This window comes from Coloeus monedula, assembly GCF_965178545.1.
Source record: "Coloeus monedula genome assembly, chromosome: 26".
NCBI lineage: Eukaryota > Metazoa > Chordata > Aves > Passeriformes > Corvidae > Coloeus > Coloeus monedula.
Window position 1 is genome coordinate 86,111 of NC_138806.1, and position 18,373 is coordinate 104,483.

An 18,373-nucleotide genomic window follows, 5' to 3' on the forward strand; every position below is an offset into this window, starting at 1 on the left:
TCTTCAGACCGTCTCTTACACCACCCCATGACTCACGATTGTCATCAGGAGAGCTCCATCAGCACGATTTCGTAGTGTTGTTGCGAAGTCTTCAGGACTCGTTAATGTTGGTAGCATATCCCAGAAAAGGGTAGAGAAAATAAGAAAAGAGAAAGAAAAGGAAAAAGAAGGAATAAGTAATTTTTAATCAAAATACACATGTAATTTTTAATCATGTCTTATCTTATTTTAATACTCATGTAGTTCATCTTGTGTCAATAACCTTAGGGGTGTCCACAGTGGATGGGATAGTGTCCAAATTGTGCACATCTATTACAGATGTCAACCGTTTCATCATTCTGCAATTCATGATGTGTAAGATTGCTGATAAAACAAACCCAATCAAAACTAAAATCAAGAGAACAAGGATGGGATGACACAATTTGTTCAGGACACCTGTAGCAGTAGGTGAGCACCCAAAAGGAGTATCCCACCAGCTGTGTCCAGCATCTTTCTTTCCTCTGTCTAGAAAACAATGTGTTTCTTTCCCATTGTGATGAACAGTTACCAAGGTTTTCTGTCTGTTTTTCTTGATCTTTTCCAAAATTCCAATGAAATCCTGGTGAAGCAACAAGTGCTTTACCTAAGTAAGGTTCATCCCAGTGGGGGTAGGCAATAATTGGTGGATCACTGTGTAATTGGACTGTAAAATACAATAAGAAGTAAGTGGGGCTAAATAAGAGAAATCACATCCTGTGCTTTTAGTCAAGTTACAAACACAAGAATTTGAATGAGTTTTAGTATCTACAACTAAATTTTCTAGAAATACCTTATCACATGCAGTTCTTAAGCATGCACATCCATTGCCTATATACACAAGCAGTGTTTCAGGAATCTTGTTAGGATGAATTTCAAAAGGACAGACACTTTGTTCTGTGTCCAAACAAATGTCTTGAGGTCTAATTGCACTGCTTTCACAGATAAACCCTTGTTGTTCTCGGACAATACAAGTTTCCAAATTAACAGTTTGCCACTTCTTCCCAGTTTGACGGGCCCATTCTCTGTGCTGGAAAGGGTAGAGAATAGCTGCATCATGGTTCAGCCCTAATGCAATGATAGGGACTATCCAATGCACTGAAGCATTACGTATGGTTAGTACAAAGGCTGTGGCTGTGTTTGTGATGGGATTGTAGGTAAAATTCACTAAATTCCACCAGGATTGGAATTCTCTTTCAAAATCAGTGGCACCGTCCCAGATTATTTTCCGAATTTCAGTAGGAAAAGTGCCTTCTTTGCCTTCTCTTACAATTGAGGCAGCAACGGACTGCATCCACAATTGAGCCTGGACGCAGCTGAGAGCCAAAGAGATGTTGTTTTGCGTAGCACGGAGCATGCCAATTATCAATTTGTGGTCATTCACATTTACCTTTTCTCAATTTGGTAATATGTTTGATAACAACCGCTGATGGGTTGTTGTATTTTAGTCAAATCTGTAGTTGTGGCAGCCAATTTATTCATTAGCACTTCTGAATCAATACTATTTAAGATTCCCAATCCTGTTCCCACAACGCCGGTTATGTCTCTTTGCGTCCGTTTCTTAGAAGGGTTCCGCTTTTGCAACCCGGTTGTCTGCCCCTTGAAGGAAGTTTGCAGAAAAGGTGAACAAGCTGGCTGAATTTCTGAGGCATTGTTTTGCACCAGCAACTTGACTTGTTTAAGGGACCATGCCGGATTGAGCAATAGTTGTTGTTGGCCTGTTTTTGTGATTATACGTGGTCCAATTTCAAAAATTCTTGGGCTTAGCATGACCGGTGGTTGGGTGGTAGGTATTGCAACATCGACTTTGAGTTCCCCCCAGTATTTTGTATTGTTTTTACCACACGTGACTTTATGGGGAAATTGTACAGCAATTAAGGTTTAGCCAACAATCTTGATTTTGAATTTCACCAAACAAAACACGGCCATGAGGTCCAATGCTATAACTGTGTACAGGTTCGGTAAAAAATTCAGCAATTAATCCACATCGTATTGTAACATCGTCACCTCGGGTTACCATAAAGGGTGGAAAAACTTTATTCTTGTCATCTAACACAAGGGGGGTACTTATACCGTGGTATGTGATTACTGCACTCAGTATGGGCTTTGCTGCGGCGTTTATTTTGAATTTATAAGTTAAACCTGTCAGACTTGGCTGATCTGCCGGGTTATTTTGCCAATTGCATGTTGCATAGGTTGGTTTGGTTAGAGGAAAGTTATACCAGCAGTCAGTTAGTTTGTTTCTGCGAAGCTTTGTGATTTCCACATTGTTGGTACTGGGGCCTAAGGTGTAGTTACCGACATTCTTCTGACAACCACACAGGATGAAGGGGGTTTGTTTGTCACACAGCCACTCCGTTGTAGGGCAGAGTTTGGCCGTAATGTTGGGGTGCAAATCACTTTTCCCATCTGGTTTTAGAACATTTCCAGCGATTGCAATGGTGGAAGCTTTCTGGTAAAGAGATCCTTCTACTTTTCTGCATCCTACCTTAATTTTTTCACCTCCTGTTCCTTTTAGGATTCTAGTCCAATCCTTCAAGTCCCATCCCCATTCACTTGGACGGTATACCTCAGAGTCGTGCAGTGCTACAGTGGCTAGGTTCGGGCAACGATCTCTGGGATAGGATCCTAGAGCACTAGTGTACCTAATGGTAGCTTCAGACCATGGCCACTCAGCTGGTTTTTGGCCCTGGTGTTGTGGTAGGATGCAGAAAAGTATCACTAGTCTTATCATGGTTTATGTGCTCTTCTTCATGTCCCTCGGAGTTCTTCTGTGAAAAGTGAACACAACAGAGTCTGCCACCGAAAGGCAGAAAATTAGAATGATGGAATTATGCAGCGTGTATGTATCCGATGCTCTCTCCCTAGGGCATCAGAGGCTAGCCATGCATATTTATTCAGAGGGCGTTTTAGCACTAGTGGTACTTCTCCTACGGTAGGGAGATCTACCGAAACAGGTTGTCCAGGGTAGTGTGCAGGATTCTTAGGATCATTTGGTCCCTGCAGTGAGAGAATTATGCTTGGAGCTGTTGGGAAAAAGACAGTGATTTTGGGACACCCGTTTACCCCCCATCTATCATTCACACCTTTCACAGCTTCCCATAGCCGAACATCCCAATTTCCCTCCTGTGGTTTCAAAAGTCCTTTCAAGAGACCATTGGTCCTTTCTACAATGCCGTTAGCTTGAGGGTAGTAAGGAGTGTGAAAAGTCCGTTTAATCCCTTCACCTTTTGCCCAGTCCTGTACAACTTTGGCAGTAAAGTGAGACCCATGATCAGATTGAATTTCTTGTGGTTTTGGGAAAGTTCCAAACCATGCCTGCAATGCTTGAACAGTATGATCTCCTGTAGCTCTTTTAAAAGCATTGGCCTGGACTAACCCAGATATCATCTCTACTCCTACCAGCCCAAAGTGTTTACCTCCTGACTTTTTAAAAGGCCACGCTTCCCGTAAGCCTTTACCCTTTCTTAAATGCAGAGGGTCATCTTCCAAAGGGTGTCTTTCTAGCCGTCTGCGACGTTGTTCACAGGCTGACATGCATGTTTTACACATTTCTCTGGTAACAGACCAACCGCGAGCAAGGGCTTCTTTGTACAAATCTTTTGCACCTGTGCGTTGTCTTTTTACATGCAACCATTCTAAGAAGTGCTCCCAGTCCTCTGTAATTCGATCTTTTTTCACAGGACTTAGTCTTGCTAATTCGTCAGCTCTAGTGTTCCACTCTCCTGCTGGATTTCCATCTGTCTGGTGAGAGGCTACCCACTCCACGGCAAAATTCCCTGGACTTGCAATACTTAGAATTTCTTGCTACTTCTCCTTTTGCCATACTGGGATTCTGTTAACTTCACAATCCTTTTGCTGCCAAAAAGGAAGCCACTCAGTCCATCCCTTAAACACAGCATAGGAATAATCGGTGTAGATACAGACAGGAGAAGTATTCTGTGCCTCACGTTGGAAAACACTCCAAACAGCTATCAGCTTGCCAACTTGGGCACTGCCTTCCCCCTCTGTGATAATTCCTTCACCTGAGGAAGTGTGGAGGGCTACAGCCTTATGTTTCCACACCTTTCCTTCTCGCTTGGCAGAAGCATCCGTAAGCCAAGAATTTGCTGACCGTTTGGGGGAAAAAGGAGGGGCTACTCTAATGACTGAGGCAGGTTTGTCCTGGCTGCTACCCAAGTCTTCAGTTTCTTGGATTGCCAGATTTTTTACAGCTCCTTCAGTTCTTGAGAAGACGCTACAATCATGTTCAATCTGAGCATACCACTTCCTTACTGAGGTCCTCTGGGCCACCCCGTCACGTGGGGGTGGTGCCAGTAGAGACAGCCTTAATAACTTTGAAAGGGCCTCTCAAAACAATTGGTTGTTGTTGTGCAATCTTCTCCGCTTCTAGGAGAGCTAAGCTAACCACAAACAATCCTTTCTCCCAGGTAGTGTACCTTTTTTCAGCATCTTTAAAGCCACGGGAGTAAAAACCAACAGGCTTCGTCGGACCCTCAGGACCCCGCTGCCATATGTGTACTGACAACCCTGAGGAGACCTGAAAAGCATCTGTGGGATGAATAGGGCCCAGGGCTTGGTGAGGCTGTTGCTTCAAAAACCAACAGTTGCAGTGCTTCTTCTTGGGAAGCACTCCATTCCCATTTTGTCCCTTTTCTTAACAAGTTGTAAAGAGGTCTGGCAATTATGGAAAATCTGGGATGTGTTTTCTCCGGAGCACTAATACACATCCTAAAGCATGTTGGAGATCTTTTTTGGATTCAGGCATTTTAATCTGATCTGAAGAGGTTAGGGTATCAGGTGGGATACGTGTCATACCTCCTTTCCACCAAATTCCCAACAATTTCACTTCATGTGAAGGGGTTTGGGTTTTTTCTGAGGGAATTTGCAAATCAAGGCTTTCTAAGTGGGAGGTTATTTTCTGTTGGGTATCTCTCACTTCTTCTATTTCATCTCCTCCCACAAGGGTCTCATCAGTGTGTTGATGAACAGCTAGATTGTCCGCTTTGGGTACTTTGTCGAACTCTTGGGCTAAAGCGTGATGAGCCAGGGTAGGAGAATGTTTGTACCCTTGGGGAAGCCTAGTGAAAGTGTGTTGCTGTCCTTGCCATGCGAAAGCAAAACGGTCCATATCTTCTGGCTGTAAAGGTGTCGTAAAAAACATGTCTTTGACATCTACAGGTGGCATGATTGAATGAGCCTTTTCTTGAATCAATGTTATGAATTCTGCTAGATTTGGGACTGCTGCTGTAAGAGGGTCTGTGTTAGCATTTAGCCTACGAAAATCTATTGTCAGCCTCCACTTCCCATTAGGATTTTGCACTGGCCACACCGGAGAATTGAAAGGAGAATGGGTATGAAGTATTACTCCTTGTTGTGGTAGCTCCTGTATCACTGGCTTGATACCCTCTTTGGCACCCAGGGGAAGGAGGTATTGTTTCACATTAGTTACTTTGCTGAATGGTAGGGAGGCTGCAGCTTGGAGCAGTCTGATGTTAAAATGTGGTGTGCCAAAAGACCACAGAAGACCCTCTGAGTCCTCCCACTGCCTCCTAGCAAGGGCATTCAGCCCTAATAAATTGGTTGGAATATCTCCAATCACCCCATGGATGGAGAGTTGGTTTTCCTCTCCAGGCAAAGGGAGCTTGACTAAGGCCCCATTCATAGATTCTGTTTAAGTGCCCAAGGCACTTAAAACACCATATCGGTTCTTTGTTGGAACAATTCCACACCTCTGGGCATCTTTCTTTGTCAGCGCAGAAATTTGTGCCCCAGTGTCAATCAGAAAAGTTACAGGTGCCCGTTTAGGACTTGTAATAGCTGTGATCGTTATATCTCCCGTTTTATTTTTAGTGAGCATTCTCAGGTAGACCTATGCTCTGTTTCTTTGCCCACTGACAAGAAACAGAGGGTCTAGTTTCCCTGGTTTTGAGGAAGAATCTGTTCTGGCTCATTGGCCGGACTTTGAGGGAGAAGTGGCTTTGACTCACTGCCCAGATTCTGAGGGAGGAGGGGTGCACTGGGTTGAAGTGACGGATTCGGTAGAAGGGGCTTTTGGCAGTGCCAGTTAGACACTACCTTACTCAACTGATCAAGGGCTAAGCCATCCATCGCATTTCTGGGGACCCCCTTTTTGATACCTAATAAGCACCAATGCTGACGGTTAGGGATCTCTGGTTACATTCTTTGGTTTTTCACTATGAGGAGCCCTAATGTGCCTGACACCTTTTGTTTTTTCTGATTTTTCCTCTGGGATTTTTATCGGTCCATATTTCCTACTGTAATTAATCAGATCTTCTTCAACCTCACTCCATGTCCAAACTTTGCAATCACCGGCAGGTGAATTTGATTGTGAACCTGGCGGCTGAGAGGGGGTTGAATATGGAGTAAACCCAGGATCGGTAGATGCAGTTTGGTCGCTCGGGTTTCCAAGGAATCTGTCCAACCTCTCTACAGGACCTGCAGCAGCTATGGTTTTTTGCAGGACAGCTGCTGTAGATTGGAGTGATTCTGGAAGGCCTCGAATTAAAGGGGTCATCAGTTCAGGTTTCACAGGTAATTGCGTGGGGGATTCATATCCAGGAGTTAATTTCCTTTCATGGATCATTTGCAGACAGGCGGCTTTGTGGACGCTTTCTAGAAGTTGATCAGGGGTACCAACTGTAGCAAAAGGGTCTCCCCTTTCTAAAGGATTGAGTCCCCCGGCCCAGAAAGCTGCGCGCTGAGTCAGCGACCATGTGTTACGTTTGTCTCCTGTTGTTAAGAGAACTCCATGTCCCCAGTATCCACTGGCCTCCTGTTCAGTGAATTGAATTTGGTCTCCTCCGGTGAGAGACACTTGGAAGACATATTCCATCTCAGCTTCGTGGGGAAGCCGCCCGTACTCCTTTTTTAACTTCGCCAACTCAGGAGCAGTGTATGGTATTTGTTTAGTGGTGATATGCGGTTCAAAATCTTCATCATTGATATAATTATATTCTGTTTTAATTAGAGGTCCCATAGGAGGGCAGCAGTTTTCCCCACAATTTTTCACTAGCACTAGTTCTTCCTGGGGGTATATTTGGTTAATGTGAGGAGTTTTCTTTTCCTCTTTCTCTTTTGGTGAGTCAGCATTCTTTGAATTCTTAAAATATTCCTCCCTCAAAGCAGCCCGCAGCAAATGATTTTCATTCCTTTCTTCATCTGATTGTTCCTGTAAAATTTCCACTAGCTTTTGAAGGGAATCTGTGATTGCTTTCTCTTCACTACATTGCTTAAAGCAGTGATCTGTAGCTGCTGTAAGGCATGCTCCTGAAACAGATTTAGGAGCAGATTATGGTTTTATTTTGGCCAAATTTAAACTTTGTCTCATGTTGGAATGAACATCTTCTATCAGTCACACTCTCCAAATTAAACCAGTTATTTTGAGCCCATTCTTCCCCTCCCGGAGAGGGCCGGGCATTATGTTTTGCTAGCAGAGCATAAAATGCAGCTTTATGATTTGCACTAGGGTTTTCAGTCATTTTATAAAGGGATCAAAACCACTACAGGGAGGTAAAACCTAATTACACATTGCGACACAAACAGCTTCGCCGTGTCGCCCTTCGCTTCCCTGGGTGGGTGAAGAGACCAAAATCTGCCTGGGAGGTACTCCTTTACTTACGGTTGTCTCTTCGCTACACCAAGCAGTCCAAATTCACACACGCCCACCAAAACAGTTCCCCCTTTTACACTAAGAGATCTTTTGGTGAAAAATCTGAAGACAGAGCCCTCAGTTGAGTATGGGGTGCTTTTCACCTAGGCGTGTGCAGTTTGTGGGAAATTCGAGTCGTCCCCCTTGCTTTCTAGACACCGCTCACCCTTTGCGGGGTGTCGGGCTAGGTGCGGCTGCAGTGAAACGTCCTTCCCCTATTACAGACTACACACAACCTTGCAACCCCTTCTGTCTGTCAGAAATCCTGTCCGTGATGCCAGTTTAATGTCACCATCTGCTAATAGAAGTGAGGGTCGTGATGGTTTGTTTACAGATCTCCGAGTGCAAAAGGACACAAGGGATTTCAGTTTTAATCACCTTTTCACCTTTGTTAAGTACCCACAACATGGTAATGTGATAGAGGAGAGAAAGAGAGAGAGAGAGAGAAAGAAAAACAAAGTAAAAGAGTAGAGAGGAAGAAAGGGGAGGCAATGGCTACCAACAGATGAGACGAAGTCCTCGTGCTCTGCTGCCAATAGATTTGTCTTCTTTCCGTGGGGAGATCTCATCTCAGTTATTTCAGAAAGTCCCTTTATAGCCCTTTTTCGAAACGAGGGGCAACTGGCCAAGACCGTATCTATGTTTCGTAATAACATTGCAGAACTAAAGCTAGCCCTAACTATCCCAGGTACATACCAAGCATGCCTTTCTCCTATGCTAACTATGATTTACCAAAATATGAATATCGATCTAATATCGATATCCAACTGAGATGGACAAAAACTCTTAACAGTTTAGAGTTAGAAAGTGTATGTTTTATTTTTGCGTGGGATAGCTCCCTAAGTCGCAGGCCCTGATACAAGCAAACGATACCTTTTATTTCCACGTATTATGGATATCCAAAATACAAAATGCGTATTCATGGTGTTGACACCTCCCATTCTCCGCTTTGTATGGAAATGAGCTTACATGTCATTAAGCATGCGTAGCGTGTGATCTGAATGGAGTCGGTGGTCTTGAATTGGGTCAGTGGTCCTAAGGAAGATGAAGTAACTCATCTTCCTCACTCTGACCTTTATGCCTTTCTGAGTTTTAACAATTCTAATTACTTTAGTGACCTCTAAGTTTCTTCTTGCATGACTTTTGGATGGGCTCCCACAAAGGGAGGAAATTGGTAATTGTCTTTATTCTAGACACCAACTTATCAATGTTTCTGCTCATTATTCTAAGCACAGCTAAACAAACATGCAAATGACAGATCATCAGTTCAGACTAAAGAAAATCCAAAACGTGGACAGCATCTCCCTTCTGCTGGAAGCCTTCAAGTTCACCACTGCAGTCTGCAGCCTACACAGATCATCTGAGTATTGTAAAAGTTCTCCAAGGAAGAACGAGAACAAGGCTAATGCATGCACACAAACGCTGATCAAAAGCACTTGATGCTCTTGGACAAAAAGATGTAACCTTCACTTTTGGAAAGACAAGGTGACTATGGTTGTCTCCACAGTACTCGTAGGAAAAAATCCCTGAAGTTTTGTAAAACCTCTTTTCAGGGCTTTGTTAACTTCATTTTTGTTAAGAATTGGGGAACGCAGAGAGACCTGTCACTTTTTTGCAAAATGCCATAGAAACTGCTACACTCACTTCAACAACAGTCCAAATAACCTTCTCTGCAAATACTGACCATATGCAGTTCTGGTTGATACAAACCCCCATTACCTAAGAAAAGGAACAACTCGGCAAGCAGTTTGCAAAGATGAACAACTTAGCACGACTGCGGCTGATGACATGCCCTGACTTTTTTTACCTTCAGCTGTGGGTGCCGTACCTTCCTACCCTCACACATGCCACTCCAAGCTGCTTGCGTGGAGCTCTCGCACCACCTATGCCAGCAACTGTGCCCAGCCGCCACCCTTCTTCAGCACCATCGCACCTACCACAAGGTAGCTGAATCAGAGGGAAAAGGAGGTCGCCAATGGAGGGAAGTTGCTCCCCCTGACAGCTAAGCTCCGACTCCGGGGTCCCTTATGTCCTTCCCAGGATAGGCAGGAAAACGCCTCGGCGGAGCGCAGCGCTGGGCGGGAGCGGCCGGCAGAGCACCGAGCGCGCTCCCCACTCCCTCCCGCCCGCGCCGCTGCGGAGACCCCGGCTTCGCCGGAATCGGCCACGTGCTGCACGGAGGGCAGCGCGGCAAAGGCGGTCGCCCCTCGTTACCCTAGGAAGGCCGGCCTCGGATCCCCGCTCTCTCCACCGGCACGGGCAGTGCCAGCAGCCTCTCGCTGCGGCCGCCGCTGGCCGAAAGCCTCGCCGCGCACCGCCCGGCCGGCCCCGCCGCTCCGCGGGGTCACACGGCACCTGCCGTGGGCGGCAGCCGAGCGACAGCAAGCAGAAGCGCTCACCGCCGCGCCGCTCGCCGCCCCGCCCGGGCGCTCCTCTCCTCGCGCTACCACGATGGCGCCGGCCCGCCCCGCCTTCCCCGTCGCCTGCGGCGCAACGCGGGTGCTCCGAGCCACGCAGCACGCGTGCGGCCGGGCCCTGCCGAGCCGCAGGCGGAGCCGGGGCACGGCCCGCGCGGGAGAGCTTCCGGCGAGGCTGGGCGGGCGGCGAGCGCGGCCGAGCGTGAACGCGCCAGGCGGGGTCGGCCGGCGGCGCGATGGGGAGCTAGATGGAGGCGGCAGCACCGCGCGGCATAAAAGAGCTGATCGTCCCGCAGCCGCCCGCTCCGCAGCCCCTCGGCTGCTGTCGAGAAGGGCCCCGGCCCTGGCCGCGCCGGTGGCGGGTTGGCTCCGCAGCCCGCGGCCAGCCCTGGCGGGGCAGGGGAGCACTGCGAGCAGCCCCGGCGCCGCGCAGCCGTCTGTAACGCGCGGTGGGAGCCGCCGGCAACTCTTTTACACCTCCCGGGGGGCTGGGGAGGAGCACGGAGAGCACGCAGCAGGTCGCTGCCGTTGGGGAAAATTAATCCACCATTCCTGAGGTTGATGTCCGAAAAGGAGACAGAGGAGTCCTGCAACATTCTTCGACTACAGGGAGAGTCCATGGGGCTTTTCCCATGGGGTCTGTCAAACGGTTGCGGGATGCAGCCCCCTTTTGATGTCAAGTTCCCAGCCACAGCACCCTCTTCCTTTTCCCCACTGGCTGAGGTATTCGGGAGATACAGACTTCCAGAACTGCCTACTCTATGCCCTCCTCTAATATGCACCCCCCATTTGGCATCGAAAAGAAAGAAAAAGAAACCATTCCTAATTCTATTAAGTCTTTGTTGCCTTGCTCTAGGTTCAGGAATTTAACACGGCCTTGATTAATCAACAGTCTCTGATGATTAGTAACAGTTCTAGAGAACTAATAGTTTCTTCTGTTACTTCACTCCACATAAGTTCCTAGCCTTGTCTACAGGCCGATTCACACGGTCTGTTTGTAAAGACTCATCCATCTCATTCCTTTTAATCCCTCCTTTTTTTATTTAATCTGTATTTGTCTTTACAAACCTTAATTACCATTGATTTAATTTTTTCTTCTTGAGTCTTCTGGGCTTTTGCTATTATTTGCAGTGACATCCTCTTCTGTCCTTTTGTAGTCGTTTCTGGATCAGGTAGGCATGGCTGCTACCTGCTGAAAGAGCTGCACCCAGCATGGTGTCACGTATGGTCAAAAGATTAGAGGTGCTATAGCATAGAAGAGGAGAAATGGTATTCATTTAGTGTTGGGGTCTCCCCCCCTGCCATGGAGCCCTGGGCGACGGGCCCTGGGGGGTAGACAAGGGGTTTCCCTGCCCCTGGTCAGCTTCATTCCCCCTTGGTTGGTTTGTGTTCCCCGGTGTGGCCAAGGACCCTCGGGTCCCGTGACTGGGGGAGTTCCTGAGCAGAGCCCCGGCCATGTGGCTGAAGAAATAAAGACCTCTGAACCATCTACCACCAATCTGTCCATATCTACTTCTTTTCCACGGGATTCCTGGTTCGATATAGGCGTGTTACAGTAATCCCTGCTGTAACAATTTAGCCCATAGCTGGCCAGTTAGCCAGGAAAACATGTCCCATTACCATCCTTTCAACACTTGGACAGGTCCATGAGCTGAGGTTATTTCCTCTGTTATTTGTTTGACCACTTTTCCGCTGTCATCTGCTTGCAAACAGCAGCTCGAGTCATTTAATTTCCCACAAACTCCTCCTTCTTCTGCTAACAGATAATCTAATACCATCGAATGTTGAAAATACCACTTTCCTCATTGAAGTGGGTTGCTCAGCAAGACGGTCAAGAGCTGTGGCTGGCTGGTTGCTAATTATTTCTGAGACAGCTTGTACCCTAATTATCTCATTCAAATGATAAATGGGTTGCCAGGCATCTGGGATTAATTCCTTAGGTTTCCAAGTGGCTGGTCCATCATGTTGCGTAACTTGTTCTGGTGGCCATTCATCTTTTCCCCGTTCTGGGGTGCTCCCTGCAGCCAAGGCTGCATCAGCTGACTGCTTTTCTCTAATTAAATCATCACGGATTTGGATTCCTAAGCGATTTCCCTGAATTTGTAGTAGCAAAAAGAACAATGGTCTAAGATATACACCATATCCCTGACCAGTTTGGAGGTAACCTGAGCTAAGCATGTTGGCCACAAATCCAATCATGTCCTTTCAAAGCCCGTGTTCCATTAGCAAAGGGGCCTTCCTACCCTTGGTCATCAATTGGTGGGTCAAAATACAGCAGGATTCCCGGGCCTAACGGTCCTCCAACAATAGCTGCCCCACCATAAGGGTCACAGCATTTGCATTTCCAAGCTCCCACACAGGGTTCCCATCTACATTTACATCTGCAAGTTGCTTGCTTGGATTTGGAGCAGAACTCACTAAAAGGCTTTGAGTTCCAATCCGCTGTTGCCATTCCCACTGATAATCACAAACAACATGTCTTCTACTTGTGGGATTTTTGTGGGGACAGCTTAAAAATAGGTGGTCAAAAAATCCCCTTGTCCCTCCCCATTGCTTTACAGGCTTCCAAATGTTTTTGGTAAGAACACTTTACGCAGCTACCATTAGTGAGCTGAACAGCTCTTTGATTGCAATTGTCTTGATATTTGGAACAATTGTAAGGAGGGCAATTGTGGGTCCAAACCCAATTGTTTAAAGCCAGAGGGAAAGTCAATTGACAAACGCCTTTTCCTACATAGACCCGCCCTGTCCTGTTTAGGCAATAAGTGCCTGTTGGAGAAGAATGAAGTGGCCATGTGTTGGGGAGGATGAAAGTTTGGTAAGAAAGTTTCACAGGTAAGTAGGCTTGGCAGCAAGGTCTGAGAATGTAGAAGCTGGGGATGAGGTAGAAATGAAAGCAAGTTTTGATATAGAAGAAAAGATGTTTTGCTGAAACAGTGATCGCTGAGTAACTGAGAAGGCAAAGGTTGGAGATGAGTTGGAAGGAGATTTTTAGGAGCAGGACAAAGGTATGTGATTACAAACAAAGACATGTTTTTCACCAAGTAAGTAAGTCTCAAGAAGAGCATAAGTGAATAGAAAAGGTGTCTTTCCCAAAAAGAAAGATATGGCAGGCAAACAAGAACTGTTGATGTAGCAAGAAGAAGAAAGGTCTAAGAATTTTCCACTGGAAGCTTAAATTGTAACTTACTCTTGTGATTGGATAATAATGACTATAATATGGTGATGGTAGTAGCTATGATAGGCTATAGGCCAATGTCAAGGTGTTGTGTATGGTGCTTATTGGTTGTTACGTGCTAAGATACTCTGCAAAGAAAAGTATCGAATGCTCTGTAACTTGAACAGCAAGCGGCTTCAGGTATGCCTACAGCTGGAGCTGGCAGCTGTAGGGTTGGCTCTGGATAGCCACTCCCTGAAATGCTGGAACTTCGCCTATGCAATAAAGAGCTTTCAAGAGAGCCACCTGAAGTCCAGACATCCTTCGTGAAACCTTCTCCTATAGCCATGGACTTCCTTCTTTGGCCCCAAATCCCGTCCTAGTAGGGACCTGATGTCAGGTGTTGAGCCACCACTTAGGTTCAGCTGGGCTAGCCAAACATAGGCACTCTTCAGATCCTCCTGGCCCTCCACAGAGCCAGCAATTGCTAAGGTTAAAAACTTTTGCTACTTTTTCTGCTAAGAAGGCTGCAAATTGATTCTCCCACTCCTGGCCTAAACTTAGCTGACCATATAAAAGTAGAGTTATTAAGGAAAATGTTTTAATAGTGTGATCTAATTAGCTAGTCTAATTTTCCCCTTGTCTTCTGCACCACCTGTGGCAATTGAAGACACAAAAACTACTTAACGTGAAACAATGGCTGCAAGTATTAGCGCCCCAGTGAGTGGAGATTCTAGAGGAGGGATACCCATAGAGACTATTTCAGCAGGTGGTCTGTGGGTAGGCACGCAGGGCTTCCTCTGATGTCGAAGCACTGGCTACTGCTCCGGCCCACTCCTGCAGAGTGTCAGTCACAGCCTCCCGGCCTTCTCCTCCAGCTGAGATGTGCAAATCTCTGAGGCTTCAGAGACCTTGACCCGAGAGTGACGGGTCCACCTGTGTCCAGCTGTCTTCATGGCTGTTTCTGTCGTCAGTGACACTTGGAATGGGCCACGCCATTTCACCGCCACTGGCGCTTCTTTCTACTCCTTAACTAGGACTCAATCTCCTGGTTGGATGTTACAAGCAGCAAAGTCCAAAGGTGGGGCTTGTGCCAGCTGAGCTTCCTGTTGAAGGGGTTTCACAAGAAGCAGTATCCTGGCCACAGATGGTTTTAAATATACATCACTTACCTCTACTCCCCCACTAGGTTGAGACTTAGCCGGGTAATTCATAACAACGACAGAAAGGGGGAGAACGGAATCTCTCTTCTGGCTCGGGCTCTCATTCTCGCCAAAGCCAATGTCCAAAGCCCTAGCCATGGCATCTTGGTTTCTATTACCAGCTTCAAAAGGTGTTTATTTCTCTAGTCATTGTTTTCTACCCGAGCTGAGCTCTGGGGGTGCCAGGGCCTATGGAGGTTCCATTGTGTTCCTAAAGAAGCCAAAACCCCTTGAAGGATCTTTCCTGTCAAATGAGTTCCACTATCTGAGTCTATTGCTTCTACAATGCTGTATCTTGGAATGATTTGTTCCAAAAATGCCTTAATACCTGATCCTGTCGTTGCTGAAGCAGTTGGAAATGCTTCTGGCCACCTTGCTAGCTGACAATACCATTACCAGAAGACATGAAGCCTTCCCACTTGGGGCATCTCAGGAAAATCCACCTGGCATCTTTGGAAGGGACCTGCAGCCCAAGGCCTCCCTCCCCTGGCAAGTTACTTTGTAACTTGGCTGTTTGCTTTAGCACAGATCAAGCAACCTTCAACAGCTCGTTTTGCCAGTCTAAAAAGACCCCCAGCAACATCCAGCATGAGGAAGGCTTCTGCCAATCCTCAGGAGGTGCAAGGACTCTCTTCACGGAGTTCTTTTACTATTGGTAGGGCCAAAGCTTCTGGTATCTCTTGTTTGCCATCCCTTGTAAACCAAGTATTGCCTTTTTTCTCTGCCACACGGCTTTTAACTGTATCTCAAACTCCTCTGGGAGAAAAGACAGCTTCCCGGCCAGTGATGGAGTCACTGCCAGCAAAGGGGGCATCTTGGAGAGTTCTGGCAGAAGTGTTGCTTTCTGACTTTCTTCATCCACCAAAAAGGAGACAGAGGAGGCCTGTAACATTCTTCAACTACAGGGAGAGGCCATGGGGCTTTTGCCATGGAGTCTCTCAACTGATTGCGGGACGCAGCCCCCTTTTGATGCAAAGTTCCTGGCAACAGCACCCTCGGAGGTACTCGGGAATTACAGACTTCCGGAACTGCCTACTCTATGCTCCCCTCTCATATGCACCCCCTTCTTGGTATGGAAAAGGAAGAAAACGAAACTATTCCTAATGCTATGAAGTCTTTGCTGCCTTGCTCTAGGTTCAGCAATTTAACACGGCCTTGGCTGAGCAACAGTCTCTGTCGATTAGTAACAGTTTCTAGAACTAAGACTTTCTTCTGTTACGCCCCTACCAGTAAATTCCTAGCCTTGTCTAAGGACAGATTCACACGGTCTCTTTGTAAAGACACATCTATGTTACTCCTTTCACTCCCACACCTTCTTGGCGGTAGGACGGCTCCCCCCGGCACAGCACCTGGCACAAAACCCCCCTATGCACATACACGCACACCTGCACTTACCCTGCACTCCGCTGCACACACACACACACACCTCCCGCACACTAACACCCCCCTCCACATCCCTGCCATGCTACTTGCAGTTGCCCCGCCCCTGCCATCCCAGTCGGCTGGCAGCACTCACTCCTCACATGCTTCCCCATGCCTTGCGTTTCCTTGCTGCCCCCTCTGTAGCCCTCCCTCAACCTGCCTTTTCTCCCCTGCCTTGCATTGACTTGCTCACCCATCCCCCACCTGACTTCCTTTCACATTCGTCTAGCTCTGGCCTCACCTTTCCTTTTCCTTCTAGGACCCTCATTGCCCTGCCTCGCCTCGCCAAGCAAGGCCACACAGAGCAGTTGGTCCTGGCCACTTTTGTGTACCAGCAGTCCTCGAATGTACGTCTCACCTGCCTTGCCTATCCTTGCCTTGCCTTGGCAACACAACAGTTTCCTTGCCTTGCCCTGCTAGCTCTCTGGAGCCTTGCATTCCTTTGCACGTCCATGCCCCGCCCTTGACCTGCCTACTGCTTTCCTCCAGGGCCTTGGATTGCCGAGCCCTTCTTGTTTCTGCCTGGCCACCCATCAGTGGACTTCCCTTCCTACGGCCAGCCTTGCCTCTAACGTCTGGGCCTTCTCTTGCCTACCACTCCATTTGCTTTCCCCTCACTGCTCTGGCCTTGCTTACCTCTCCCTTGACTTGCCCACAATTGCCTGCACTTGCTTTGCAGCGCCTTGCCTGCATGGAAGGCGAGGGCAAGAGTGGTAGGCAGGGCAAAGCAAAGCCAGCAAGTTGTAGGTAGTGCGAGGCAAGGCAGCAGAGGCAAAGGAAGCAGAGCAAGGGTAGCTTAAGAAGAACTAGACAAGGTACTGAAGGCAAGGCAAGGCCAAGAGACTCGGAGTGCCTTTCCTTGCCAAGGCAAGGACATAGTGCCAGTGTTGCTGGAGCAGATGGTAAGGTAGCATTGGGAGGAATAGTCCAGCAAGACATTTCTCTTCTGGCCCCTGGGCGTGTAGGGGCAACTGTTGGATCTATTCTGTACTGCAGGTGGATCAGTGGATGGATGTGTTGTATTTTGGAGGAGGGGATGCCGTTTCTTTGGAGATGGGCTTGTAGTTGCTCTCTTTGGCAAGGAGAGCAGGTTTGGATGTGCACATCAGGTGCTCTTAGGGATTTTAAAGGCTTTTCCCAAGAGGCAGAGCTCTCTCTGGCTTAGAGCTGTTGAGCTGTCCGTGGGAATGCAAAGGCCAAGCTTGTGAGCCTTTTGTCCTGGTGCCTTTAGTGTGTGAGCAGTCCGTGGTGCCGTTGTCTTTGGATGCTGACTCTGGGAGAGGGAAGGTTTAGGATGGTACCTAGAGCTGAGAAGGAAAGTGCTGAGAACAGCGTGTGTGCTGCTAGTTTGAGGGGTGCAGTTGAAGTTGCAGGCAGCAAGATCTTCCTCAGCCCACACTGTTTTGAGCTCTGTTTTTGCCAGATGGTTTCAAGTTGGTGGGCAGAATCTGCGAGAGGGAAAAGACTGGTTTGGGCCAAAGAGGTTTGTCTGCCTCTTGGAGCGCGGTATAAAGAAGAGTCCGCTCTTGGATGGGGAAGATGAGGGAAATCTTTTTGTCCTGAGGTGCTGTTGATTTGAGTGCAGGGACGTTTGCAACTTGCCTCTGCCCTTGGGGTGGTTTCGAGCAGCGCCTGGTGCTTGGCCTTCTTTTGCAAGTCGTCAGCGCCATCGTGTGCTTGTTTCGAGGAGCGCTGACAGTGCCGGGGAAAAAGCCAAGCGCTTCGCTGGCGCCGCCCCAGTCGTGTGCGAGCAGTTGCTGGAAGAGCTGCGCTGTGCATCCTGCCTCTTGGAGACACAAAAGAATGTGATCCTGCGCGTAGCGGGGAAGCAAGAGGAATCTTTTCATTGTTGGCTGTGCAGTTTCTAAGCGGCAAAAGTCAAGGCAGCTCCAGCACGGCCTCTTTCTTTCAGAACCTTTTCTGTGCCATCATGAACATGCTCAACATGCAACTCGCACCCACTGAACTGCATCAAAGGTCCTGGAGAGACGCACTTTCCTTCAAGCTCTAGCTACCATCCTACCCTCCACCTCTCGCCGACCCCAAAGCCCTTCCAAACATGCAGCAGCTGCACGCAGAGAACAAGTGCTAGAAGAAGGCGTTGGCCTTCCTAGTCCCTCTAAAGTCTGTAAACTAGGCGAAACATTGCAGTGACCAGCACTTTCCTTCGCAACTATCTACAGAGCGTCATCACATTCTCTCAGAGTGGCTAAGTCCACCCTTGCAGCACAGCAGCGTTTCCGGCCACAGTTCGGAATGAGAGATGGGCCAGGTGAGAAAGCATTTGTTGACTATCCCTCGTCTCTGGAAGACTTGATACTCGCAGCGCAATCACGTCCACACACCTTCAGTGTGGCCAAGTTCAAGCCAGCTAGAGCTCACAGAGACGGGAGGGTCAGGAGAGAAGCCGTTCCAAAAGTACCGTGTACTTAGGGCAGCATTCAAACTGTGCACAGCACTCTACAGCACTGTAGACCGTGGCTTCTCT